This window comes from Anastrepha obliqua, chromosome 6, assembly GCF_027943255.1.
Source record: "Anastrepha obliqua isolate idAnaObli1 chromosome 6, idAnaObli1_1.0, whole genome shotgun sequence".
NCBI classification, from domain to species: Eukaryota; Metazoa; Arthropoda; class Insecta; order Diptera; family Tephritidae; genus Anastrepha; species Anastrepha obliqua.
In genome coordinates, this window is record NC_072897.1 from 28741729 (window position 1) to 28757821 (window position 16093).

The following is a 16093-nucleotide window of genomic DNA, read 5'->3' on the forward strand; positions in this document are numbered from 1 at the left end:
GTTGATATTCCTTACATACTTCATTCCATCGTCGGGCTCCTTTATAATTTGTCCATGAATTCTGCCGTGTCCTGTAGTTTTTTTGTTGTATATATAATATACTTAATTTTTTTCAGTATTTCAGGTATGGTCACTTTTCTGATTTTCAATTGCAGTATTGAAATGTGTCAGATAAGTTATTTTGTTGTCTATTTTTTAAAGTGTTTCGCAAGTGTGCAAGCTGGACAAAGCTGGGTTTGTTTTAGACCACGTATTATAGTCGGTAAGAATTGCATGTTGGTGAAGTGTTGTTTTTTTAATGTCCTTCATCGCTTTCCATAGTGTGAATTTGACAGTTTTTGTATAGCCTAAACTTACCAGAACAGATTGTGGCTTCTTATTTTCAAAATCCTTTAACCTCTGTTTAATATCTTTAGTCATCCTGTTTAAGCTTATTTTGTCGTCTGGATGTCTTGCTGTTTGCCATTGTTTCCTTCGTTTTCTTTTAAGTTTTATTTTCTGTTTAATGTAGTCCGGAATATATTATCTTTTGGTTGTGTGTTTGACTGCTGGTGTTTATAAAGTTATTGCATTGAATGTGTGCATTGGTGGAAATGTGAAATCGATTTGTTCCTCAGTTTTAAGTGGTACTTTGCAGTCAATTGAGCTTTTAATACTTTCTCGGAAAATTTTCCAGTCTGTATTTTTATTGTCTAATTTTGAGAAATATACGTGGGACAATAGGAGTTGTTTGATACCATAAGAATATTGGTAAATGATCTAATGACAAGTCGAAGCTAGGTTTAATTGTGAGTTGATTTCTATATAACTACACCTTTGTACATAAGAAGTCAAAAAAGTCTGGCTTTTTATTCCTATCGGAGGGGTCACCTGTACTTATGAAGTCACTTTTACATTTTTGTATTGCATTAGATTTTTCCCTTTAGTGTTTGCCAGTCTTCATCCGCACGCTGTGTTTTTTGCGTTGTACTTGTAATCTCCTCCGCAAATAAACCTGCTACTGAGAGTTGTGAGATAGTTAAACTGTTATGTCGTCGAGTTTTTAGGTTTCGGTGGACAATATGCAGCTGATATTATCAGAGGACCCATTTTGTCTTAAATTTTGACAATTATAGCTTGGATATGATATTTTCTGTACGAGTCCATTTCGATAGATTTGACTGCTCTTCGTAGTATCATAGGTGGAGCCACTATGCAGCTTTTCATCCGGATGATTTGTGCATAATATATTGAAGTCTGGGATTTTTATGTAGCTTTTTTCCGTAAAGTGTGTTTTTCAAACTAATAGGTCTCAAATTCTTCTCAAGTTTTAGTTCCAAGGAAAGTTTTAAGTTCCAACACATGCTGACAAAGGCCATTTGCATTCCATAGAGTTGGTTTCAGATTATTTATTTTGTCCATCTATTTTCGAAATAAGCAGGATAATGATAGTCATCATGTTTGACATAACATATGAGTTACTTCATCATTTCTTTAATTGTGTTAAGTTCGTTATTGGCTGACGGAGAATCAGTTTTCGTGGATACTACCTGTGAAAACGTCTTATTTGGTGTTACCGCTTGCAAGTGAATATCCTGCTTCTTTTCTTTGAGTGGTTTGGCGAACACTCCTAAAATTTGCATTGAGTAAATAAGAACGTATTTCCCTACCGGGTACCAAAACCTTGCCGCGGTAGATGGGCTTGCATCAATGAGGAGTTAGGCTATGCCGACAGAATGGACAGTGTTCATTCTGGCAGGGTCACCCATGTCGGACAGGCTAACTCTGAGGTGCCAGACTAAGATTGGTACAGCACTTTACGCTAAGGTGTTGAGGTACCCGTGCCGGGAGCTGTGTTGCTGATAGGACTTAAAAAACCATATGTATTCCATGTATACTAAGTGCCTTCTCTCCGTGTGCCGGCCCTGCGGACGATTGACCAAACCCTTCTTAGCGTACTCGTGGGACAAATAATGAACGACACAAAAACATCAAATTAACAAGCAGACCCAAAACCAAGCCCCGCTACAACAAAAGCACGGGATAGTAATAAGAAGAGTACACCTCTAGTCGTAGCTTCCACCTCCAAAGCAGCGTTGCAGTCGGCCTCTGGCGCAGCCGCACCTAGTAGGTTCCAGCCGAAAAAGAAGAAGTCGATGGATAGGCAGGATTATGAAGCAGCGGTACCAGAAGGCAATGTGCATGCTTGACAGAGCGTTACCAAGTCGACAAGCAAAGGTACGAGGCGGTTGTAGAGGAGTACAAGAAGTTCCAGGAACGTACACCCACGCCTGTTACCCCCACCGTTAGTCAAGCACAAAAAAGAAACCGCTCTCATAATGAAAGCAGTGCTCCCCATCCCAAGAAGCCTAAAAGGGGGATGAGCAAGAAGGTGAAGACCAAGCAGTCACAAGGCACTTCAGCGAGGTCGCAAGAGACCATCTACAGGTAGCGCTCATATATGAAGACACCATACACCTCAGTCAGTTCAACATAATTGGATGGAGATCGATGTGGGAATGTCTCGACTCGTAATGAACTACGTACTTGACAATCCCGAAGACCCTCACCCGGCGATTGATTCATCGGAAACCTTTAGGGGTTAGAAGGTAATCAAATGCGCAGACCAGTTTTCTTCGGATTTCCTCTTCGACATTGTCGCTAAGCTTAGTGGGACGGTATCGGGTTTGAATCTCACGCTCATCCCAGCGGGTGACGTCCCGAGAAGACCCAGAGCTCGCATTTGGTTGCCGCCGATGAACGAACCAGCCGAAAAACTGCTTCGATGTATCAAGCTGCAGAATAGCCAGATACCAGCTATAAGTGAATGACAGCAGATTAAAGTAGAAAACCACCCGTTCTCTCCTTTTGGCCATCAGTGAAGAATCACTGCAGCACACCGAACATCACGGTAGTTATAACAGAGGAAGCGGGGTTCCAGAGCCTAATTTTGGTCTCAGCCTACATGCTTCACACAAGGACGTACCGCCGGAGGAACTGAAAACGGCTGTCAGACAGTATCAACAGGAAATCTGTCTCATCGGGTTTGAATGCTAGACATACCTTATGGAACCTAATAGAGGTAACAAACTGACGTTCATCTTTCCAAGTACAGATAGAATTAAAGGATGAAAGGCAGTTCTAGACCTTATACTGTTGACAGAGAGCAGTAGTGTGTCTGTAGAGGATTGGATAATATTAGATAGAGTATCAATGTCTGATCACTGTTTTATACTATTCAATCCCCAAGGCAGGACCTATACTCTCTCCATCTTTAGATATCCAAAAAGAACGAAATGGAGATGAATTCATTAGAATATCCAATCGGAAACTAAAGGGTAGTAAACCCGAAGAGGGGATGCACTCCACCGCCGATTTGGATATGAAAGTTAACGTGTTGGAGAGGGCTCTTAATAAGGCTTTCAAGAAATCTACGCAATTAGTATAAACAGAAACAAATTTCCACTATGGTGGAACGAAGAATTGAAAGGCTCAGACATAAATTAAGGTCAACTTTTAACGAATGTTATCTCACCATGAGGAATGAAAAAAATATAACCAAGCACTTAGGAAAGCTAAAGCTCAATCTTGGCAATCTTATTGCACATCAATAGAAAACTCTAGGGAACCCGTAAGACTTAGCAAGACACTGTCTAAAGAATAATCCAGTCCCACCTTCATTAGAAGTGAAATTGGAGAGTGGACACGCTCGGCACAGGAATCACTAGAAACGTTAGTTAATTCCACTTTCCTGTGGGTAATTCCTATGACAAGTGGAATATTCAAAAACCTCCAGAACACGAAATAGGCTTAATAGTAAATAAAAAAAGATTGCCTTTTCAATTAACAGTTTTGAGCCTTATAAATCAGCAGGTCCAGATGGCATTATGCCAATTATGCCTCAAAAGCTTTTGACACATATATAAAAATCTGGATCTTAAATATCTGTATAGCATGTCTTCGCTTAACTTAGATCTCAGAGAGCTGGAGAAGAGTTAAGGAAGTCTTCATACCCAAGGCGAGAAGAAAAAGCATTAAATAGTGACGGATTTTCGACCGATTAGTCTTACCTCCTTCCTACTGAAAAGGCTAAAAAGAGTCTTAGATATATATATTACACCTACATGAAAGGAAAATCTACGGAAACAGGCTCTCATGAAGTTCTTGAGCATATTGAGAAGTCACTACATTAGAAACAATTTACCATGGCAGCGTTTCTAGACATAGAAGGGGCCTTTAACAACATATCAGTAGAAAACATAATCTATTCGTTTGTAACTATCGGAGTCAACGACTGCGTGAGTAACTGGATCCGATGTATGCTTGAGAACAGATTAATTCAAGCATCCAACATGCTTGCGGACAATGCTTGCGACAAATTTGAAAGCGACAAATCTACTATCATACTTTACGAAAGGACGATGAACCAACATCCAAGTTCTTGGATGCCGCCGCTGAAACTAACGGCACAGGCAGCATTTTTTAAGAGAATTCTTATGCAGTTGATGAGCCAGAGAATGATGATGATACAGATAGTAGCAGCGCCGTTGAGTTGTGGAGGAAGATAGTCCCCCCGTTGCAGAAAACGAATATGCACCACCTGCCAAACGCATTCAAGTAGGTGCGGAAGTTAATGACAGCCTGAAGGCCGAGCAACCAGAAGAGCCACCCAGCCAACCGAAAACGATCTCAGGTGGAAGTAGACTGTGGGCAGGGGGAATTCAACATGGTTCACCTGGGGAGATTGGTTCCATTTGGATCGCAGGATTTGGTGTCTAATCGAGACGATCAAACTCAAGCGCATGGTACAGTTTCAATAACGAAATTTCGCGAACCGACTGGCAACAATAGCGAACGAGAGGCCGAAACAAAAATATGAATTAGCTTTGATGGCGACAGCAGATAGCGGGACAGTGCACGCTTTCTGGGTCTAGCACTAGATGAGTTAAACGAAGGCGATAGGTGAATAGTAACTGCTGCTACAACAGAACTTGCCAAAAGATACGAGCTGCCAGATCTAGAAATTACGATAGTTCTTAAGCACATATTTATAAGCCGAGGAGCATGCGCATAGGGGTATTCAGTAGTAAGTTAAACGTGTAAGCGAATAAATGAAAAGTAATAGAGTGATTCAGTCTTAAGATGAACGTGTATATTCATTATATTGCCATTAATTTATGTCTCTTATTCAACAATCCAGTGATGGAACTCAAGGAGTTATTATAAGAGTTTATTTCAATCTTAACGTAAGAAAATTCGTAACCGTATAGTTTTTTGAGATTTTTAGAAACATACTTCTGAAAACTATTTCTAAGTTATAAAAAAATTAAAATTTCTTAAACTTATAATGCTCTCTGTTTCACAATTTTTCCTTTATTTGGTTACCCACTATTTATGTTATATTCTGAAATTGCAATATTTTATGTATTTCTTTATAATTAAGTTTTTCGTGTTCATTACTTTTGTGCTTCAATTTTGAATAGTTTCATTTAAATCTGAAGGGTGATATAAGCCTCGCTACATATATACTAACTTCAATGGAGGTGCGGAAACCTGAAATTCCCAATTTTTGTTTAAAAATACCCAATTAATGTTTGATCGGGAGTCGCGTTACTGATGAATATTGCTAAAAATGCACATTTTGAGAGGGCTCTCACGAGGAATGGTGCCCGAACTAGCCGACGTTATCATAGTCCTGTCGTAGTCTGTTGCCCGTAAGATACACATCATTGAGAAAAACTTGTGCCCGTATAAAATACAATAGCTGCGTTCTTTGATAACATATTTACACGATACATCGGTTGTGTAAGTTTGTGTGTGGTTGCATCGACACAATATTGCCGTTCATATTTTTGCATACATACTTTCACACACATCCGCATTGTCAGTTACAATTTTGTATTGTGTAATAATATATATATATATATATATATATATATATATATAATTGGCGCTTACACACTTTTTGGGTGTTGGCCGAGCTGCTCCTCCTATTTGTGGTGTGCGTCTTGATGTTGTTCTACAAATGGAGGGACCTACAGTTTCAAGCCGACTCCGAACGGCAGATATTTTTATGAGGAGCTTTTTCATGGCAGAAATACACTCGGAGGTTTGCCATTGGCTGTCGAGGGGCGACCGCTATTAGAAAAATGTTTTTATTAATTTTGCTTTCCACGAGATTCGAACCAACGTTCTCTCAGTGAATTCCGAATGGTAATCACGCACCAGTCCTTTCGGCTACGGCGGCCGTCCAATATTGTATAATAAACCAAAGCCAAAAACCAACAAATACAAGTAATTTACTTTTTTATAATTAACATTATATAACAATGTTTTTCTTTTTCTAAGTTTATTTTGTAAATGATTTCGAAATGTACTGTAATCAGCTAACACGTTCTTACGGAACAATCTAAAATTTAGCTGACACGGAACGTATACTTAGATCGCGGAGTGTGAGTACCAAAAAAGAATTTCACATCTAATCATCTATACGTCGGAATACTTGAAGTTACTCGTGGTGAAAAGATTTCAAAGATGAGCTCTTTAACATACCGTTATTCTGCTCTGAGCAAATCGTCACTTGTGGTCACTAAGGGGGCTGTTTACGAAAAAACAAAGATTGTGTTAATGATATACGGAACTTTTGAAAAAATTTGAATATTTTAGTTACATGGCAACCTTATTTTGTTTATTTAGACCTTCTGTCGAAGCGCACTCCTGCAGTCTCTTTTCAACCTTCCACTTGTCAGCAGACACAGCCGATCTATTTGCGTTTATACTTTACGTTATACTCAAATAAAAACTGAATTGTTACGAAATAACACGATCGTGCAGATTTCGGTTGGCAATAAAATTGCATTAGCGAAATACGAAAACAAATCAACACAATCTTTATTCGTATTGCTCCATTGCTATCTGAGCAGGGACTGATTGGATGAGTGTGTGAATACATGTGAAATGATCGTACAGAATTCATAAGTGACGTTGCGACTAAAGTTCTCCTCAGATTTTTTTTTCACCATAGCTAAATAGAAAACCTTGTAACATATCATCCTTGGAAGCTACTGAACGTTCAACTAAGAAATTATAGTCCGAACTTTAAATTATTGCATATAATTGGTTGTCTTTCAGGCATTGAGATGCAAGTTAAAATTAAATGAACCGAGAAGCTACGCGAAAGCGATTGGGACACTAAAACAAAAATATGAAAGCTGAATGAAGTCACGACAAAGGATAGCTACCCGTTACCGAGAATAGATGAGATTCTCGACAGTTTATCTGGCCCGAAATTGATTTAAAAAGTGGTTACTGGCAGGTGCAAACTGAGGACTGCGATCGTGAGAAGACAGCTTTAGTATAGAAGATGGGTTGTGGCAGTTTTTGGTGATGCTTTTCAGATTATACAACGCACCAGCAATCATTGAGCGCCCGAAGAAGCATGTGGTGAGAGGACTGCTTCGGAAATCGTGTTTGGCCTATCTGGATGACATCATCATTATCGGAAAAAAATATAGCGTCCATCTGAAAAACTGGGAAGAAGTACTTCAGCGCATTACCTCAGCGGGAACGATTGAAACAGAAGAAGCTCACCTTTTTTAAAACCACAGTCACATATCTTGGACATAAGGTGACAACCGAAAATTTCAAGACAGATGAAGATAAATTAGAGGCAGTAAGAAAGTGATCACGACGAAGAAATGTGTAAGAAAGTGCGGAGGACTGTGCTCGTATTATCGCCGTTTTTTACGTGGATTCGATGTGCTGGGAGTCTCCACAATCTCTCTAAGGAGATTTGCGCTTTTGTGTAGCACAAACAACACGAGGAAGCGTTTCCAGCAATTAATAGAGCTTCTTTGTATTGCGCCTGCGTATCCGGTCGCGGAAGAAGCAGATGCTAGCGCATCCGGAGTAGGTTGAGTACTGTCATAGATCATCAATGGGCAAAAAAAAAAATGATCGCATACTATAGCAGAGTCTTCGGAAAGCTGAAGATGAGTTATTGTGTGACCAGACCAGCAGCTAACAGTTCGCAGTTCCACAAGCCAACAAGCCGTTTTTGCCCATATTTGAGGTTATATAGCCGTGCAGATGTTTTCTTTCACCAAAAAAATAGGCTGGCATCTTTAAGTACAAGTCTTCTTCTTTCAAATGGCGTTTTGTTTGCTCAAATATCATTTTTTTTTTCGCAGAGATATCGCATTTTGAAATTTTCATCTTTCTAAATTTTCCTACACCTGAAAATCGAGTTGATGGGTTAACAGTTAAGTTGGTTAGCCCACTTGTGTTGTGAGATATCTAGATAAATAAGACTTATTTAAAAAAAAATATGCGAGTAAACGCTGTCCCCAGGGTTAAGTGGGTTAGCCTGCTTGCGGTATGATAGGGGTGGTTTCTAGGGGTTAGGGCTGTGTGTGAATCGGTACCCAAAGGTTAGATAGTGTAGGGGTGTGGTGAGTCAGCACACTTTTGGTGTGAGACAAAATTTTAAGAAAAATAAGACTCAATTCAAGAAAATTAGTAATCGACTATATCATGTCTATGTTATCTCAATCGATTTTCAGGTGTAGAAAAATTTAGAAAAATGAAAATTTCCAAATGCGATATCTCAGCGAAAAAAAATGATATTTGAGCAAACGCAACGCCATTTGAAAAAAGAAGCTTGAGGATCAAGCTCATTACAGTAAGCGAGATACCACGAAGGCCGAGGACTCGCATCTCGATACCAAACATGGATTTTGAAGCCAATCAATTGATTCCCTATATCCAGACTCACAACTGCTCAGTGCCAATGACCGATTGGTCGATCATCAAAGCGGAGGCTCCGCAGAAGCACAGCGGACAAATCACAGAAAAGTGCCTTGAACCAATGCAAAAAGTGGAAAATAAACTTCGGTTCGGCATACGAAAGGCCCAGCTGAAGATATTCCGTTCTCCGAATCCGGGGGAGGAGCAGAATGAGGTCGACGGCACCAGCGAACTGCTGACTGGCATGCAGTTAAATAACGCCTAACCTGGGAAAACAAACCAATAAAAAATGGTTTTAAAGGTGCATTTGCGGGGATATATACTTAAGTCCCAGAGAATGTTCAAAAAATACTGGAGCGAAAAATATTCGCTTTAAAAGCGCTGGGATGGGATTAAACCGTAGGTTGTTGTCAGTGCTTCACAACACATGCTTCGGTTAACATAACCTAACTTATTTGTAGGTACTTGATATACGGTCATAAGTGTAAGAGTGTTCTTCGTGCATACACGTGTAAGCAATATTTTTAGTTTTTTCTACGTGTTTTAGTGAAAAATTTTTCTGTTTCTCATTACGAAAGGAAAAGGTAAATTGCATGTCACATTTACATTTATAAGTATAAATTGATCTGTATGCATATTTACCTTGTTTTGTTGCATTGGGACATATGCATCCCTGCAGTGCTGTAGTGTGGGATGTAATTTTCCAAGTTTTCTATCAAACGAATTTAGTTTTTGTTATTGAAATTATTTTAGGATGAATCGTACACTGACTAACGAAGAAATTGAGGACGAGCTTAAAAATTCATCTGATATGGAGATGGATCCTTACCACGACAGTGACGATAGCAGCGACACAGATTATAAAGGCTCTGATGCCCCCATATCCCCCCCCATGAAGTAGATAGCATGGATTCTTCAGATGATGAAGATATCCAGATGCATGAAAATGTACAAACGGTAAATGAAGATAGTGATAACAACTCTGAAGATGTAAATTTCACTGATACAGCTCCTGCACAACCAACAAACAATAGTAAGTTTATTTGGCACAGCGGTATTGATAATTTTTCCCCAAAAATGTCACTGCCTCAAGAGGACAAGCCAATTATAATGGTTAACCTAACCAGAGGTTCCACCAAGCTTGACTGTTTTTATAAACTTTTTCCAAAGAGTCTCATAATGCAGATAAGTCATTATACAAATAACCGTCTACAGAAGCTCAATTATGCAAAGGTGACATCACCAGGAGAAATAAAAATTATTCTGGGCTGTTCATTGATAATGTCATATAATCGTGTAACTCGAATGCATCAGTATTGGTCTCACAACAAATCCCTCCGGAACGCAGCAATATCAGAATGCATTTCCCGCGATCGTTTTATGCTACTGATATCAAAATTCTCCAGATGCATCAAAAACGTATTATATTACATTGAAGAAGTTTTTTCCTGCATGAAATATATATTTTTGAAAGCGAGAGCTGACAGCACATTCCAATCCATTGATGAGTCAATGACGAAATTCAAAGGGATGTCCAGTCTGAAACAGAATCTCCCTCTGAAACCTGTCAAAATAGGAATCAAACTTTCGACAAGATGCGATGCAGAAACCGGGTATGTTTATGACGCAAACATATACAGAGGACGGGAAACTGAAGTTACTGATGGAACCTTGGGAGAGCATGTGGTTCTAAAATTGGCAAAAACAATTACGAGTTCAGACCTTGCTTTGTGTTTCGACCGTTTTTTCACTTCAACACGTCTACTTGACACTATAAAATGTCCTGCTGTAGGAATGTTTATATCAAACCGTAAAAATACGCCTAAGTTTCAAACTAAACTAAAAGAAAGGGGTGAATGTGAAATAGCAGTATGTGATGAAGTGATATTAGCATTCAAGTGAAAAGACAAAAAAGACGTGCTACTTATGAGCAACAGCCACAATACCACTATAGATACCACAGTTCGAAAAATGAAAGATGGTACTGCTAAAAATATTGAATGTCCTGAAGCTATGATTTTCTACAGCAAATATATGGATGGCGTAGATCATGCAGATCAAATGATTACTTTAAACGATTTAGATAGAAGAAGGGAGAAATGATGGAAGAAAGTATTTTTTAGATTGCTAATGGCCAGGGTGGATTATTCGTATAATTTGTATCAAGAAGTCATTCGTAAAAAAAGAGGTTGTCTGTAAAGTCGGAACTGGCGATAGTTTAACGTGACAACGTCATAAGAAAATACTGATGGAATGGTTGCATTTTTCAAAAGAAAATTTTAATTTTATTTGTTTGATAGATATTTTGTATGGATATAAAGAGGTAAATGGAATCGCAATGGAATTGATCCAGTTACATTTACACAAAAGTGAAATATTACGAAACATTTATCAAATTCATGAAAGATATGTTCAATTTCTATTGAGCATCAGACGTTAATAAGTACACAACACTAAGAGGCAGCATCATCGATTTGACTTTTTCAAGACACATTACACTCGAAACGCTCCCTTTCATTTCCTACTTTTCCTATCATCGTCCTATTCTCAACAGAGAAATGGAAGAAGGAAGAAGGCATATGCAAATACAAATATGTGAATTTATATGCATATGCACATATACATACATATGTGTATATATGCTCACTCAAGTTGGAGAGCGTCAGATGTCGAACGTTGCCGAACGCGGGGGCCGATTGTGCCTCTTTGTCGTTCGTTCCGCGCTCTCGCTTGCAGTTGAAGCAAGGTAACGCAACATGAGCAAGGTAACGCCGCATTTTTTGGTGCGTGCAGCCGGCTACATCCAATTATAAGACGTTATCACGTCCAAAATTCCATTTATCGATTTCATAATACATTTAGCTGAAGAGTTGGTAAGTCAAGGACGATCAGAATCTTTGTACAAACGAACCAGAGGACCGGGTAGGATTTCAAAGAATGTTGAAGTTTTCGCAAATGTTGGAGATCATCTTCCAGTTGAAAAATGCGGCCGAAACAGATGCGTGATATGCCAGTTTAGAAAAATTGAAAAACGGGCTAGAATCATTTGCCAACAATGTCAAGTAGCTTTATGTATTGATTGTTTTACACCATTCCATACATAATAAATATTTTTTACTCTTGAATACCTAAATTTGTGTTCTGATTATTTACTGCTGGCATATATTTATCCCATAATTAAACTACTGCTGGGACATATGTGTCCCAAGGCATATTTTGAAAAACTATATTTTCTAAAAATCTGAAATTATGTAAATATGTTCCTTTACTTATTTATAGCCCATTTAGTTTAATTATACAGAACTATCTTCACTGGCCCAAAGTCGTATTGAAAGGGTTAAGATGGAGTCCATTGAATAATGCTAACCTGGGGTCGAATCACTGCATCCGTGCAACGATCAACAACTATACAAAAGAAAATTACGTTATAAGTCAATCGAATAGGCTGAATTGCAGTCACACCAACGAATGCAAACGGATCGTAGCTTATTTTCAGTTCACAATAGTTTTTAAGTACCACAAGGATTTGGATCGTATTTTTAGGTCACGTGGAACTGTCAAAACTGTAGTTAAGTTTAATTAATACAACTAAAACATTATAATATAACCGTGGATCCGACTATGTTTTTATATATGAATTCTATGGAAAGTGATGAGATGGAGATGAAAAAATATTGCTGAAACAGCTAAGAGAAATCCTTTGGCACTCCCAAACACAGCGTAAATATGTAAATGGTTAATTATTCTAGCTCATCTACAAACTTTTCCTTGCAGATTCCTGAAACGATTCCGCCTGATCAAAGAGGCCTTTGAATTTGATTTGCAGCAAATAAATTTAACGAAATCAAACGCCAAAGCGGTGCTTAAAATGCTACAATTAGCAGCCATTCTTTCACTTTCGGCTATCGGTGGGTACCAGCACAGGGTTGGCAGCGACTATTTGATTGGTATGAGCCAGAGCACTCTTTCGAAGTTATGCCTGCAGTTAATACGGTTTCCGCCAGAAGATTCGCTTAACTGCAAAGAGTCGTTTATGGAGCAGGATAAAATACCGGGAGGTAAATAGGCACTACTTAAATCTTTAATTGCAATTTTACTAATTATAATTAAATTTTAGTTGTAAGGTGCGTTGATGGCACTCACATCGGCCTACAAAAACCCACAGCAAACGGGCATATGTATTTCATTAGGAAAGGCTCTTATAGCATCAACGTTATGGTAGTAAGCTGCTATTACAATATATTGCTTGAATAAATGTGATATCTGTAAAATCCTTTTACCAGGTATGTGTTTTGGCGATCAGTACGGCAGCTCACGACTCCTTCGTTTGGAAACATTCAGACCAGAGAAGAGTTATGGAAGAACGACTTTAGCACAATAGGCAGGAGAACTCATGGCTCAAATCTGCGCAGGATGTAATCCTTTGGTTTTTTTAACATTCTAATAGAGGATTCTGGCTATCCCCTGGAATCATGAATCTCAGTTCATAACGCCTAATAGAATGGTTCAAGTCAAGCAATTTTCAATCATATTCACTCCGAGGCAATAATACTAAAAGGGCGCTGGAGAACTTTAGGAGACGGCAAGAGAGGGGCCCGCCTTTGCCGAATGGGTTGGTGCGTGACTACCATTCGGAATCAAGAGAGAACGTAGGTTCGAATCTCGGTAAAACACCAAAATGAAGAAAACGTGTTTTCTAATAGCGGTTGCCGCTCGGCAGGCAATGGCGAACCTCCGATTATATTTCTGCCATGAAAAAGTTCCTCATAAAAAAATATCTGCCGTTCGGAGCCGGCTTGAAACTGTAGGTCCCTCCATTTGTGGAACAACATTAAGACGCACGCCACAAATAGGAGGAGGAGCTCGGCCAAACACCCAAAAAGGGTGTATGCTCCAATTATATATAAATGGAGAGCCTTTGTAATATTCTTAAGATGAAATAAAAAGATGACACTCATAGCAATTCATTTTTTATTTATTTTGATAACATTCTTCATTAATGGCTGTTGCATATCTTCTTCTTTATATTTATATAAAAATGAATGTTTGTCTGTATGTCCTCGATGAACTCAAAAACTACTGGACCTATTATTATAAAAATTGGTATATAAAATATTTATTTTCACTTCTGGCGTGTTACATATCCGACTTAATTCTAATTCTTACAATAAAAATAACCCCTACTTATACTACCGAAGCCGCGCTACCGACGCCCGCTGTACTGCAGAAGCTCGTTGCGCTGCCCTACTGCTTGCGTTAGGTAAGAACTAACACAAGACTACGAATTGCTGACTCAGGCCACGCGCAAGTTTTTCGTGTGACTTTTGTGGCTGTTTGTAAGATGATCCTGTTTGTAAGACAAACGATCACGCTGACTTTTAACTAAGCTCGCTGCGCTGCCCTACTGCTTGCGTTAGGTAAGAACTAACACAAAACTACGAATTGCTGACTCAGGCCACGCGCAAGTTTTTCGTGTGACTTTTGTGGCTGTTTGTAAGATGATCCTGCTTGTAAGACGAACGATCGCGCTGACTTAGGCCACGCGCAACACTTTGGGGAGAGTTTAGTGGCTAAGCATTTTGTGTCAACTCCTCCCCTCCTAAGTGAGGGACGTCCCCGGACCTTCCAATTGGTGTTCGCGCTAAATTTTCTACCACTCTTGCTATTGCCGCTTGCCCCCTTCGCTTCTTAATGACAGTTGCGAGTAGAATTATGCCGACGGTAGTAACAAATATTATTAGGATCATTGGCGTGGCTGTTAACCCTGTTTTATAGCCGATAGCAAGATTGTTCATCAATTGTCGATTGTCTATTTCACGGTGTCGCAAGTATGGTATGCTCATAATATCGTCATTGCCCGTTATGTTTATCTGAGTGGCCCAAGGAATTTCCGCCGCCCTTATTTGAAGGGTATTTCGATTCAGGAACAATGTCCCGTTTACACTCGCCTTATCCAAGAACGTCACTAAATAAGTGCCTCTCGTTAGCAAAATAGTTTCGTTATCAGAGGTCACTATTGCGCTATGGCCGTTTATAACAATCGATTTCCTGAATCTAGCTGCCCGTATGTTGTCCTGCATTTTGCTATTTGGCCATTAATTGTTGAGCACATGTCATAACGGTCGATTTTCTACAAAATTTCATTACAGATCCTGCACAGCCATCTAAAGAGAATATATCTTTTCCACATACCGCTACGGCGTTTTCTCGTAAGGATAGCATTTTATTGTTGTGTGCTACCGGTAGTATAATTTTTTTCTTACAAATAATGTTAGGTCTAGGATACTTAACTAAGAAATGAAGTAGATTATTATCATGAAAAACTTTAAACTTAGAAACTAACAGCAAATCAGTTACAGTTAAATTGTTGAGGGACTCGATTTTAAGAATTGAATCTATTTCGACGTTGTCTAAAATAATTGGATTTAATAATCCTAATTGTGCTAAAGCAATTGACAGAATTATATTGTCCAGGTCATTTATAATAGCCCTATTTCTAGCAAGAAGAATTTCGTACAGATGCCCGGTGTCTATTTGTTCTAGCTTCTCTACATTCAAAATTTTATTTACTGTATTTGTTAGATCTGCAACCTGCTTTTGTAAAAATTGTAAGTATAAGAAGTCTACGGAAGAAGAGGAAAAACGGTATAGAACTACAATGAATTACTTAGGTAGACTAATTTATATTATCGAATATTATCCTTATGGACAATTCTCCCGTTAACTCTGATTTAGGATCCCAAATCCTCTTGAACAACGCCCTTCACATACAAGGGCGTGAGTTTATTTCCCAAACGTTTATTTGATTTGATATGAACCTTCTCTCCTACTGAAAAGGTCCTTGCAGATCTATTTTTGTTATGGATTCTCAAAGCTGCCTCTTGCGCTTTTTCGACCCTATTTTTGGTTTCTCGCATTTCTCCTACTCGTGAATGGAAGACATCCAGAGGTTTCTGCCCTGTCACCGAGTGGATACTTCTGTTATATTCGACTCTGGCTAGCAGGATTAAATCTGTTGTATCTTCCATTCCTTTTTCTAATTTCAAACATCTAGCTATTTCTCCTATAGTACTATCAAATCTCTCAACCGGTCCATTTGAAATACTATGGAGCGGAGGAGCATTTACTATTTCGATATTGAAAAAGTCTCTAAGACAAGATCTAATAGTATTTGAATTAAGCGACTTTTCGCTATCGCAAAAAATAGTTTTGGTACCTGCGAAAAGGTTGACTAGTTGTAAGATACGTGGTTTAATGTCAACTATAGTTCGTGACGGAATGGACTGCACAACGGCAAACTTTGATAGCTTGTCGACGCATGTAAGAAAGTATGTAGAAAAAATATCAATATGAAGTATTTCGCCGGGAA